The sequence below is a fragment of the Battus philenor genome, unplaced genomic scaffold (assembly GCF_028537555.1).
Source record: "Battus philenor isolate CCGP_79_NKW_IND1 unplaced genomic scaffold, ilBatPhil1.0.hap1 SCAF_17, whole genome shotgun sequence".
Classification (NCBI taxonomy): domain Eukaryota; kingdom Metazoa; phylum Arthropoda; class Insecta; order Lepidoptera; family Papilionidae; genus Battus; species Battus philenor.
This window is the reverse complement of record NW_027181679.1, coordinates 12,524,614-12,537,788: the sequence shown is the minus strand read 5'-3', so window position 1 is coordinate 12,537,788 and position 13,175 is coordinate 12,524,614. Positions and strand designations below refer to the sequence as shown.

The following is a 13,175-nucleotide window of genomic DNA, read 5'->3' as shown; positions in this document are numbered from 1 at the left end:
GACAAAAACATTTTACATACGAAGTGTTTTAACGCACTAATTGCAACAATTTAAAACAAAAAAAAATATTTCATCATGATCTTTAATTTTGGGATATTGCGATTAAAAACAAAATGGTAATGACAAAAATATTTTACTAAAAATATATCAGCCCGTAATAATTAGTATTGTAAAGTTACTTTTAATAAATCATGGTTTATAAATTGCATTTGTAATTATAAAATCACCATGTTTTACATTTTTTCTACAATAATTCTATATAACTACAAGAATATGTTATTCACGTTTTTTCCGTCCACCGTTGTCTTTATTCAAGTCTTAAAGAACGTTCGAAAACATAAGTAAACAGATACGAACTGAAGAAAAATCAATAATGAAATCAAATCAACAAATACGTTGTACAAACAAGTTTATTGCGATTGTAATAACTTCAAATTAAAATATGGACTTGAACGTAGTATTTGGACATTTTATATACATTTAGTGTACATTAAAGATAGTACAGATGATATAAGGATACAGGAAGTACGAGGCGAAGCGTCTGAAAGGATATAAAGTAGTACTCACCTATACAGCGTCCATGAAGCCGCGTTATCATCAACCGGCTATATTTGTACAAGCACAGTGTTCACTTAACAAAAACCTCACACACTCGTTATTAAAATTATTATAATTCAAGTTGCTTTACATAAGCTTTTTGACTACGTCTCCCGTGGCATGGCGCTTGCGAAACGCGCCGAGTCCGACTGCAGACAGAAATGGCGGCGTCTTGCGCGCGCAACACGCCCTGTGCTTAAGCTGGAATTCCACTAGTAGTATAACTGAGTAAATATTTACTTAATTATTTAATATATACACAAATAAAATTAAATTTTTGCTGTGTTTTTTGTTTTAAAGCTTCTCAAGTAGCGACCACGAGCTGACCACAGCGTAAGTAGATTCCCCACTAAGGGGTGGATAATTAAGACTCTGTGTTTGGCACTAATCGGTGTAACATAATTCTGAAGATGCCCCGTGGAGGGGTGAAACACGTGTTAAGTAATTTGGCAGTGGCGGTTGTGTGATTCGCATTGTTTGCCGCATACGCATTTATCAGCGGGCAGGCGGGCGGTGCACTTTGTTGCACGACTACCACTGCAAGTGCGGAAGTGGCTAAATATTGGTCCTTTTCTTACTTATATTTATGTAAGTCTTGGCTGTACCAATTTGGATTGAGAGGATCATCTCCATGAAGACTAATAAAATGGCTAAGACTTTGACCTTAAAAAAAAGTGAACTGGTTAAGCATCAACGCGTTGGAGAAATGATGCTGAAGGAGAATGCTATGAAATTCGTGGACTGCTCAAGGAGCCGCATCGATACAAATGGAGTATCCACTCGCCTGTCAGCTAACGTAGCCATGGAAAGCGGTGTCAACATCGAAAAACTTGATCACTGAAAAAATGGATCTCGGCCACCAAGAGTACGCATATGCTTTCAGGTTTGATCCACACGTCGCAAAAGACCAGGACACTTGGCGTGATATAGAGCGCAACAAACTTGCGCAAAAGGGTCACGAACTTCAGTAATAAGGATACGACGCAGGAAGAAGAAGGTTAAAAGGGGCGTCCTTCACCTGGATGACTAATATTATGATGATACAACCACTTTTGAACTCATTAAACCAGTTATAATTGGTACCACCAGATGAAGCTTGATCATAAAAAGCTATCGCGACGTTGTCCACTGGGACTACAACGAAAATCATAAAAACTCAAACAATATAACGTGGTAAATAACTAATTATATCAAAGGTATACACAGCGTGATTAGTAATAAGTGTTGTACACTTTAAAAAGGTGAATATATAACACAATTGCTATTTTTTGCACCTTTGACCAATGTATAACTTCAGCAATGCATGCCTTTTGAGCTTGTAGAGCAAAAGAATGTAGTATTGTAGATTGTGGCGGTTTAGAGATGTAAATATTAAAACTAGAATTTACTCGCACACTTTAGATTGTAATTTATAATATATACTTATATGTACATAACTTTTCTAATTAATGTCATAAATTTTTCACTATCAATTAAACTTTTTTAAGCTCTTTTTTACTTATAACAAAATGGCTGCTCTTTCAAATTATGACATTACCTTTGCACCACCTGTTATTAATAATTCATCTTACGAATAACGGTTGAAAATTTATAGCATCGTGTGTTATAACATTTATTTCTTAATTTAGAAGTTAATAATATAATTAAAAGAAACTTTTTACCAGCTTGGAAATGTCGTTCATATTAATATTCAAATTCAAATTAATATTTAAAATATACTTGTTCTATAAGACATATATACGCACTTTTAGATCGTGTATTATTTTAACATTATAAGCAGTAAGCTACCACCAGCTATAAAAGCTGATCTGTTGAGAAGAGACGCTCAGAAACTCAACAGCTTTTTATATGTATATCAAGCATGTGTATGTGTAAATAAACCAAGTTACACACATTTCGATCAGCTAAAATTCTTGAATGCATTAAGGTTTATTTAATTAAATATTTTTATCCTTAGATTTAAAACTAAGAAAAATATATATAATTCCGAACCGTTAATGAAAGCGTACATTAATCTAGACAAAAGGCTCTCACTTTGTAACGTTCAGCGCTACCTTTCACCAGACACGAAAGTTACGTAAAATGAACTTCCATTGCCTAATATATAATGAAAACTGAGATTTCGTTTAGACAAAAAACAGCAATGGACTGTAAAATAATAATTTATATTGAAATAGTTACTATTAATGGTACAACGAGGCAAGTCAAGGGGAAAAAAATGTTTATTTTCGGGAACAAAATCAGTCGTTCAGAAGTGCAGTAGGGAAAAGTACATCCTTGGCCGGGAAGTCGAGTAATAAAGATTGTGCGAATATACCGGCACATGTCGCTTTTCTCTCGCTTCAGGATACGACCCATTTCGCATCTTAAATACACAAAATACATGGAGTCGGGAATATTTTGAACTTTGTGCACGCATTATAAATATACCGAGAGATTGTTTGTATGTTTAAAAGGTTCAAATTAATGAATGTATAGCTTATTTGCTGTCAATAAATAACGTAATATATGAAAAAGCATTTTCAAAATTTATATCACTACATATTCAAACTAATTATTTTTTATTTCTTTGTATTATATTTCTTTGGAAACTTTGGTCTGCCAGAAGTTAATAGCTTGTCGTATTCCAAAAGGAATAATAAATAAAAGTGATACATTTCACTTGAGTGCTCACTTTAAACACGGTGATAAGGCGTAAAAGTTTTGAAGCTCTGAAAAATAAAATATAACTTCACCTCTTTAAAGTCTTTAGACTTATAACTAAACATCCTGTATATTAACATAAATACATTTATAAATAAAAACAAAAAAATAATATTAATATATATATATATAAACATATATATATATATGTGTGTGTGTGTTTTGGAATGCTGTGACTTCGGATGGTCCTAATAGATGGCAGTAGTGGTCGATTGCCTCACGTTATCGTTTGACTTGAGAATTCGTACAATCTGACATGACACTAAGTAATTCATTACATATAGTTGTTTCCGATGAAGCTGTAAAAGGCTAACAACAAAAACTTGACAATAGACAATAGAATTCATTATTTTAATTTATCTTTATATGTATATATATATATATATATCCTTAACTACTATCTTTTATTTTGAACAAGTCTGTTAATACAAAAAAACCATATGTATAAATAAATATAAAAAATAGCAAATATCGCATCGATAATTGACTATGCGTTTACCAAAAGTAAACAATGTAAAATAAATATTGAAAACAATACTGAATTCCGTCAAATTTTCAGCTTTAATCTTGTAACGTTGCTATCGCCCGTAGACTAACCCCTTCGCTAAGTGAAGCCAATTAACAAATCGAACCTACAACGGATTTAACTATACACGTAGCTAACTATATGTTCTACTTCCATTACGGGCTATGCGTAGCATTTTCATGCAGCAATGAACGCACCAAAAACTTATTATATTTTCTCTAACAAAACTTCTATAACAACGTGCGTAATCAGAGGTTTTAAAATATCAATCATTTACGACAAATATATTTATCTTTGGTCAATAGATTAATTACGCTTGCATCGATCGCGACCCTATTTATTTATCTAGCTCAGAGTTCCTCAAACTTTTTTGTGTCGTAGACCCCTTGCCATGTTTTTCCGTGTTGGGTAGACCCCCTACTTACCTGATATTGATTTCCTGTAAATTTCTAACTGTAGTGAAGTTTAGTGTTAAAAACTTAAAGTGAAAACACATTTTAATTTATACATTTATTAATTGAATTTAAATTAAAACTACTCAAAATAAAATTTTGTAAAATATACGTAACATTAAATAAACATAAAATAAACTATAAATAAAAAAATATATGCAATAAGTCAATATTTTCAGTGAGAGGGATGAACCTGATGCTTTAATAATAAATTATCAACATTTGGCGTCAATTTTGTAAGGGTTAATCTTAAATCTTCTCGGCTAATGATGTCCAGTCTGTGGACCCCCATTTTCATTTCATGGACACCCAAATTTTTTTTCGCTTCGTAGACCCCTTGCAGGTTGTCATAGACCCCTAGGGGTCGATATAGACCACTTTGGGAATCACTGATCTAGCTTTATTAATACTTGTATAACTTGTTAGACTGTTACGAAAGGTTTTATAAATAAAGCTAGAGGAATAGCGTCATCTCAACAAACCCTCTTATTTATAGACTCCTAGCTTCGGGTCAACATACCTGTATAATTCAGTAGCCTAGTAATTCCTAAAGCTTCGTCTCAACAAACTCTCAGCTTCTACTCAAGAAAGTCACCAATTATTTCCACTTGCTACAACTCAATGAACCCACTACTTACGTAATCTTGTTCGTTACTCTAAATCTGACTCAACAAACCCTAGATGGGTTCTGTATGCCTATTCAATCCTCTTGCTTTAACTCAATAAAACCACCTTTGGTTTCCACTTGCTACGACTCAATAAATCCACTTCTTTCATAGACCTGTTCATTCCTCTAGATTCGATTCAAGAGACCAATCTATTTTATACCTATTCATTCCTCTAGCTTCAACTCAAGAAACCCACCTTTTAATTCCACTTGCTACGACTCGATGAAACTCACTACATTCGTAGGCCTATTCATTCCTCTAGATTCGATTCAAGAGACCAATCTATTTGTTTACTTATTCATTCCTCTAGCTTCAACGCAAGACGCCCACCTTTTAATCTCACTTGCTACGACTCGATAAAACTCACTACATTCGTAGGCCTATTCATTCCTCTAGATTCGATTCAAGAGACCAATCTATTTGTTTACTTATTCATTCCTCTAGCTTCAACGCAAGACGCCCACCTTTTAATCTCACTTGCTACGACTCGATAAAACTCACTACATTCGTAGGCCTATTCATTCCTCTAGATTCGATTCAAGAGACCAATCTATTTGTTTACTTATTCATTCCTCTAGCTTCAACGCAAGACGCCCACCTTTTAATCTCACTTGCTACGACTCGATAAAACTCACTACATTCGTAGGCCTATTCATTCCTCTAGATTCGATTCAAGAGACCAATCTATTTGTTTACTTATTCATTCCTCTAGCTTCAACGCAAGACGCCCACCTTTTAATCTCACTTGCTACGACTCGATAAAACTCACTACATTCGTAGGCCTATTCATTCCTCTAGATTCGATTCAAGAGACCAATCTATTTGTTTACTTATTCATTCCTCTAGCTTCAACGCAAGACGCCCACCTTTTAATCTCACTTGCTACGACTCGATAAAACTCTCTACATTCGTAGACCTGTTCATTCCTCTAGGTTCGACTTAACAACCCCAATCTATTTTATACATATTCATTCCTCTAGCTTCAATTCAATAAAACCACCTTTTGAGTCCACTTGCTACGACTCAATAAATCCGTAGATCTCGTAGACCTATTATATCTTCTGCTACGAAATAATGTAACTGCATGTTTTGTTGGCTTATTATTTCACTACTACGAATCCGCAAACCCAGATTTTTCATAGGCCGACTCTTTACACTACCTTCGACCTACCACGCCCACATGTTTCGTAAGGTTATTAATTCGAGCCACGACCCAATAGTACCTCTTGATTCGTAGGCGCAATTTGTTTCTCTTGCCACAAGCCAACATTACCGCATTTTCAGACCTGAAACAATTGTTTACTCTAAATTTAAAAATTCTAATAATATATTTAAAAAAAAAAACTAAATTGACATTTATACATCTCTATTCTTATACCTTACTGGATATTGGGGGGCTTACCCAGAAATACATACATACCACCCGATGCACTTATTACTCTGTGCTACAAAACAAAGAGCTTTCGTATATGTATGATAGTACAAGCGAGAGGCGTGTAAGAGGAAGGGAGACGGACGACGGTTGAACGACGAAGGAGCGTGCGCAGTTTTAGGTTAGGAGTTCTTTTTAAAATAAATGTTTGTACCCCACGAAGGCCTTTAAAATTCAAACCCTGCATCCCGATTACCACATATATATAAGTGTGTGTGTATGTGTTTGTATATCTACACATAAACTTGTGTAGTACTGCTTGCTACCTTCGTGCGATAAACGTTGTGCAAACTGAAATACTATGTCCTAGTTTAAATTTTGAATTGTTCACGTAACCTTCCGTTCCGTAAACTCGGTTCCGGTGAACCTGTTAAAACCCCCAGGGCTAGTAACATTAACTTTGTGGGATTCTTGGAGGTTATAACAACTTAGTCCATATTTATACGGATTTAAAACTATGAAAACAATGTTCAACAAAGATCGTCAACCAATCACAAGTCTAGAAGTATTGTAGAGCGCTCTCTTTATCCCGATGTATGTAAAGAATTATATTTCTGTGGAATTCCCCTTTTCGATGCATCGCAGAGCCACTGCGTACAGTAGAACTGGATACAGTTCTGGCTCAAATGCTCAGGGAGAGTCCCTCGAGCACCTGTGGACCAGACCGTGGTGCAAGCAATTATGAACTGTCCTGTGTTCGCAGTGGAGCAGGGAAGGACGAGAGTGTGAAGTGGAGCTGGAGGTAAGTAAATTGGCACCATCACTGAAAAATAATAAAGGAAGTAATAGATAAAAAGAAAACTAAATAAATAAAAATGAAATAGGGTTGATGAAAAAAATGGGGACAAAAATCAAAAATTTTGAACTAAATTGCGGTACTAAAAAGCGGCGAAGAAAAAGATAAGATGCGCGTAAGGATTGTGAATGAAAGAAAAGAGTATACAAGAGAATGAAGGAAGATATAGCAAAAGAACTACTACTGAAAAGTGTTTGAAACAAAAGTCGCTGTCATAGATTTAAGACAGGGGAGTTATTTACTCGAGTTTTACCCTAAACTCAAAGAGACAGTTTCCTGAACGACTTACATTCACCCCTTTAAGGTTATAATGACATGGAGTGACGTCGCGCTGCTATAACTAATTGTGATGAATGCTACTAGCGTCGCGATGGCGCGCGCAGGTGTGTAAAATAGAACTGCTGTAATAATATTGCTATATTAAAAGCCGCCCTATGTGAAAGTACCCGCGGACGTCGTCACAACGCTCAACCGTTTGCTCGTCTCGCCCACTCGTCTCGCTCACTCGCACGGCGTGCACTATACGCGCTCTTGCTTGCGCCTTGGCAGGTAGCCAAGGCGCAGCACGTGCGCGCGCGGCCGTTGCAGTTCTCGGGGAGTCGGATTTGAACCAGGGAACGATGCGCATCCGCTCGTAGGCGCATTATTCATTTTTCGGGCACAAATTATGTTAATTATTCAATAAACGTTTTTTCCACATCACACTCATGGTTTTGCGTAGTATAACACGTTTATAAATAATTCTTGTTCATTTTCTATTTAATTTTTTATAATATAATTGTCAATAAATATGTAGTATTCACTTTTTGTGTCATTATCATCATAGTACAAAATTTTCTGAAGAGAATGTTGTAAAAATTATTTTTCTTGTTTGTCTAAATTATCTATAAAAATGCACTTTTTTACTGACATCTTTAGTATGTATTAGTAAAACATATTTGACACTAAAAGGGTTAAAACTTTTACACCTATTATTACTTATTCACCATTATAAAAGTAGTTTAGAAATTTTACACTTTCAAAAATAATTCTATTATAAAATCGAGCATCACTTAGATAACGTTGTTAACATTCCTCCTCGAGAGATAGCTTCTTATAGTTAACAGGATTTGAGATAATGGACAAGTAGATCCGATTTCTTTTAACTAACGTACTAGCGCTACAGTGCGGCAAGTTGCGTGGATAATGAAATTAGGTAGAGAGTAGCTTATGCTACCCACCGCAAACACTATATCTCTACTAACGCTTGTTATAATTTCTTCTTGTTTTCATCATCATTTTGAGCCACAGAACTTCCACTGCTGGACTCTAAGTTTACAATTGGACCTGTTGGAAGCTACCCGAATCAAATGTCATTCAATGATCTTAATATGGTAGTCTGTTCACTTTGTAGGTGGACGTCCAACTTTACGTTTGCCGTGGTCTCTTCTCCAGAACCTCAAAAGCTTTAGCGGACATCTGTACTGCCAATTCATGCCAATCCGCCCGGCTATGTCAGCTAGTTCGTTCGTGTATGGATCTCATCATATCTGATTCCTATAAAAAATTACAAAAACCTTATTCTATCTTAAAAGCAGGGAATTTATGATTGATACGTAAGAGAAATAATATAGATACTTAGATCTTAGAAGAGTACATGATAAGATTTTCTACACCGGTCTTCTTATTTTTTAATAAAAACATTAAAACGTGAGTCCAAAAGCTAAACATATTTACAAGCATATTGAAGTAAAACAAAAATAAATAAGATGTAACATATTGTCTTGTAGGTTATGTCATTTTAAGTCTTTAAAAACATAAATCGTTAGTCTATCGTAAACCATAAAAAGATAAATAATAATTGATCCAAGTAAATATATCTATAGTAACTATTTAAAAAAAATTAGTATAGTTATACTTTTAAGTCATATTCTTTAAAAGTTTTTAAATAATTAAACCTTATTATATTTTTTAAATTTGTTTTAGAAAAGTTTTTTGGCTCTGATAAACATTTGATAAAAATTTAAACCAATTTCCTTTATTTCCACGGTATAAATTGACAACGACTTTTACCAATTTCATTCATTTTTTTTATAAGTTTTCTAAAACTTTACAAAAAGATCGTTAGGAAAACTAGATAAAATACATAAAATGGCGTAGAAACTTGAATTGTCAGAAAATATAATAACATAAGATTGAAATATCTACACGTGTTCGATTTTAAAGTTTGAATTGATTTTAATAGCTAAACCAGAATCACGTCGATTGGTTCAGCTAGTTGAATGTATGTAGTTATAAATTACGATATATAATCTGTGCGAATATCCGGATTTAAACTCGCAACCTATGGACTTATTAAACTGTTCAAAAACAAGAAACCTCAAAGTCTGCGCTCGGTTTTGACTAACGAAGTAAAAATGATAGTTAGTAACAAGAAATTCGATTTTTAACCCCTTTTTGGAATATAAATCATAACTTCTACATATATGTTTACATGTAGGCATTTCAACGCCCCTATGGTAAATAAAATATGTCGCCCAATTGACGTTGCTTCACGACATTCCATGACCTCAATTAACTGTGAGTTGTAAGGAGAAATGTTTAGTACAGTTGATAATCCATGTTCTAGAACCTCCTAGGAGTCGATCTTGCAATACATTGGCTTCCATCTTTAAACCTTGTTCCAGAAATGAGGTAATGTTTGCTTTTAACAGGTCTATTCCTTCAGCAGGTAAGGAACAAAGTGAAAGAAAATATTAAACATTTTACCGCTAAATATAAGACGTGCTAACTCACTACCTATTTTCAAGAAAAAGGTTAAGAACCATTTACTAGACCTATAATTATCTATCTCTTAGTTCATTTCTTTTTCTTCTTGCTTCTTTCTGAGGCAACTGCGATCGAACCAATACTGATCGAAGTTAGTTAGATGTTTTTATTTATTATTGTATTATATTTATAATATGTATTAAACCTTTTTTATTATAAGTATATATGTTATATACGTATGTATGTATGTTTATGTATGTTTAGGTATATTTATGTTCATTTGTTTGTGAATATGTATTTTTTTGTACACGTAAACTAACCTTTATAAGTACTTTTATCTTTTCCTTACTATGGTTGTCTGTAAGAGATTGCCTTGTGTGATAAGACCGCCCATTGTACTTTTCTGTGTATTATTGTATCTGTATCTTATGTATCTTATCGTGTACAATAAAGAATATTAAATAAATAAATAAACAAGGCTGAATTGTCAACGACATAACCTTAACTAATAAACAGAAGCCAGCTACCGTTTTAAAAGTGTAATAAATACTCCTTGGTATAAATCGTAAACTAAAACTAAACACGTTGTAAGCTTATATGTATTTTTTAAAAAGTTTGTAACCAATTTTAAACTGAAACAACGATGCAGGCGCGCATTCCGAGGTGTTTTAAAGCTCTGTAATCCTTTTATAAACTTCGATGCGAAGCAAAATTCACGCGGTATCCAATTATAAAAGACAATATCTAAAGTCTTAAAATGTTACTGCATTATCCCATAACACCTTATTTTTAGACTTTTTTAACAGGATAGTTGGTAAAAAGACTTATATATAACATATATAATATATAACTCATTTACTGTCAATTAATGTCTGGTACAACAGTGTAGCCTTCAAAGTCGATATTGCTGGCCACTACAGCCACTATACTTATATGTCAAATTATTTTTTAACTTTCGACTTCAAATTCGAACGCCGATTTGAATTCGGACGCCATCAGTGATGAAGGCGCTGCTGTTGCGTTAGGGTCGTGTAAATTGTAAATACTCTATACATATGTGAATACACCTTTTTCCATCACACTTGCTTATCGTATTCCTCGCCAATGTACTTGGGCGGTATTTCACTTCCGCACGCTAATCGCGTATAACAGTAGAAGTAAGAGTAATATTAATTGTTTACTATCTGTCCTTGTTAAATTTGTACAGCTAGAAGTTATTAGTTTATTGGAAATAGATGTATATGCTTTAAAAACCTTTATAGCCTTCACACCAATAACCAATCACCCTATATACTGGCTGACTCGACAACCGCTCTGTTTATGTTTTGAATAATTAATTCTGAACTAAAAACGAACTATTAAAAGCGCCAAGTTAATATCGTCATTACATTTGCTGAGAGTGTTCTAGTTGTGTCAAATTTCTTTTTGGATACACGTGACGAAAGATGCTCTCATAATTAAAACAGCGTATAGACGTCCACTGAATGACGGCCTTGCAACTAAAAGTTAAAAAATTAAAGTTTTTAATTAACAAATGTAAGATAAGGGTTGATCGTAGAGGGGTGAAAATTTAGGTTTGTATGTATTTTTGTATGATGTATCATAATAAAATAAAAACCAAAAAAATGGTCTAAAAAATTGTAAATAAAATTTAGGGGTGGACCACCCTTATCACTTAGGGGTATAGAAAATAGATAGTAGCCGATTCTCAGACATACTGAATACGCATGTAAAATTTGGTAAAAATCGGTCAAGCCGTTTCGGAGGAGTTCAAGTTCGAACACCGTGACACGAGAATTTTATATATTAGATTATTACTTTTTTTTGTTACTGTTTTTAAGAAAAACAATCTCTAAATCTGAATCCTTGATACCCAAGAATTAATCCGAAGGTTCTAGAAGATGCTACCTCTATCGATCCTAAATAGAGACTGACCTAAATATTAGCGTCTCTTGAAAAAAGATTAACAAGTAATATAAAAAAACAAGAACATGTAACAATGTACAATGGGCGGTTTTATCATTTGAGATAATTTTTTTCAGACAATCAAAGTATGAAAATAAAAAATTAGAACAATCAGTGAAAAAATATTATAATAATATGATGTGTTCCAAAAGACAAATACGTAAATAAATTTGTATATATGTACTAATAATAAATAGACCTTGTGATGTGGAAAAACGTTTATTTAATTATTAAAACAATTTGTGCGCGGAAAATGAATAATTCGCCTACGCGCGGTTGCGCATCGAACCATGGCTCAAATCCGACTCCCAGAACTCCAACGGCCGCGGGCGCACGTGCTGCGCGTCTTGGCTACCTGCCAAGAGCAAGCAAGAGCGCGTATCGTGCACGCCGTGCGAGTGAGCGAGACGAGTGGGCGAGACAAACAAAAGGTTAAGCGTTGTGACGACGTCCGCGGGAACTTTCACATCTGGCGGCTTATTTATATAGCAATATTATTACATACTCCCCCTTTTGACCTGGACCAGTGACCTCACAACTGGTCAAACCGACACAAGCTTTCGCGGTCGGCCGCGAGGACGTTTTGGAGCCACAGGCTCAGGAATCTCAGTGCATTCACCCTCTCGCGAATGATAGCGTCTTAAGTCAGAGACATGATACTTCCCAATGGTAATGTCGGACTTATCAGGAAACGCTAACAGGTACGTAGTTGGGCTAACTTTCTTCTGAACGACGTAAGGCCCGTCTCGTTTAGGTACGAACTTAGCGCTGACACCTTTTGCAGAGTTGCTGAGAACGTGCGTTTTCATCAATACGAGGTCGCCGACGTCGAGACTGTCACTTTTACGAATTTTATCTTTAACAGCTTTGCGGAGGTCTTGTTGGTGTTCAATACTTTCTTTGCTGGACTGGAGAGTATCTGCGAGTCTTAGCAGATAAGGTGTGTTTTGCGGCACGTAGTTCTCCGCTTCGACAACTGCACGCAAGTCCGTCTGAGCTGCAATTGGTGAGCGAAGTTCGCGAGCAAAAGTCAGGTATGCAGGAGTCTGTTGGGTTGCTTTTGTCAACGATGTGTTTAAAGCGAAACGAATAAATGGCAGAGCTTCAGGCCATTTATGATGGTGATTTTCCACGAGGATAGCCATTTGCACCTTAATGTCCCTGTTCTTCCTCTCCACAGGATTCGCTTCTGGATGATACAGGGGCACCAGATTCTGCTTAACACCCAAAACAAACATGGCTTTCTGCATAACATCGGCGACGAATTGGACACCATTGTCAGAAATTA

The 13,175-nt window shown here is 35.0% G+C and overlaps 1 protein-coding gene across 1 annotated transcript in view; it reads right to left on the bottom strand.

The window, feature by feature from the left end:
* The window catches only part of Nrx-1 (Neurexin 1), a 284,025-nt gene that overhangs the window by 269,190 nt on the left and 1,660 nt on the right, over nt 1-13,175 (bottom strand). The gene's annotated exons all lie outside the window — the stretch shown is intronic.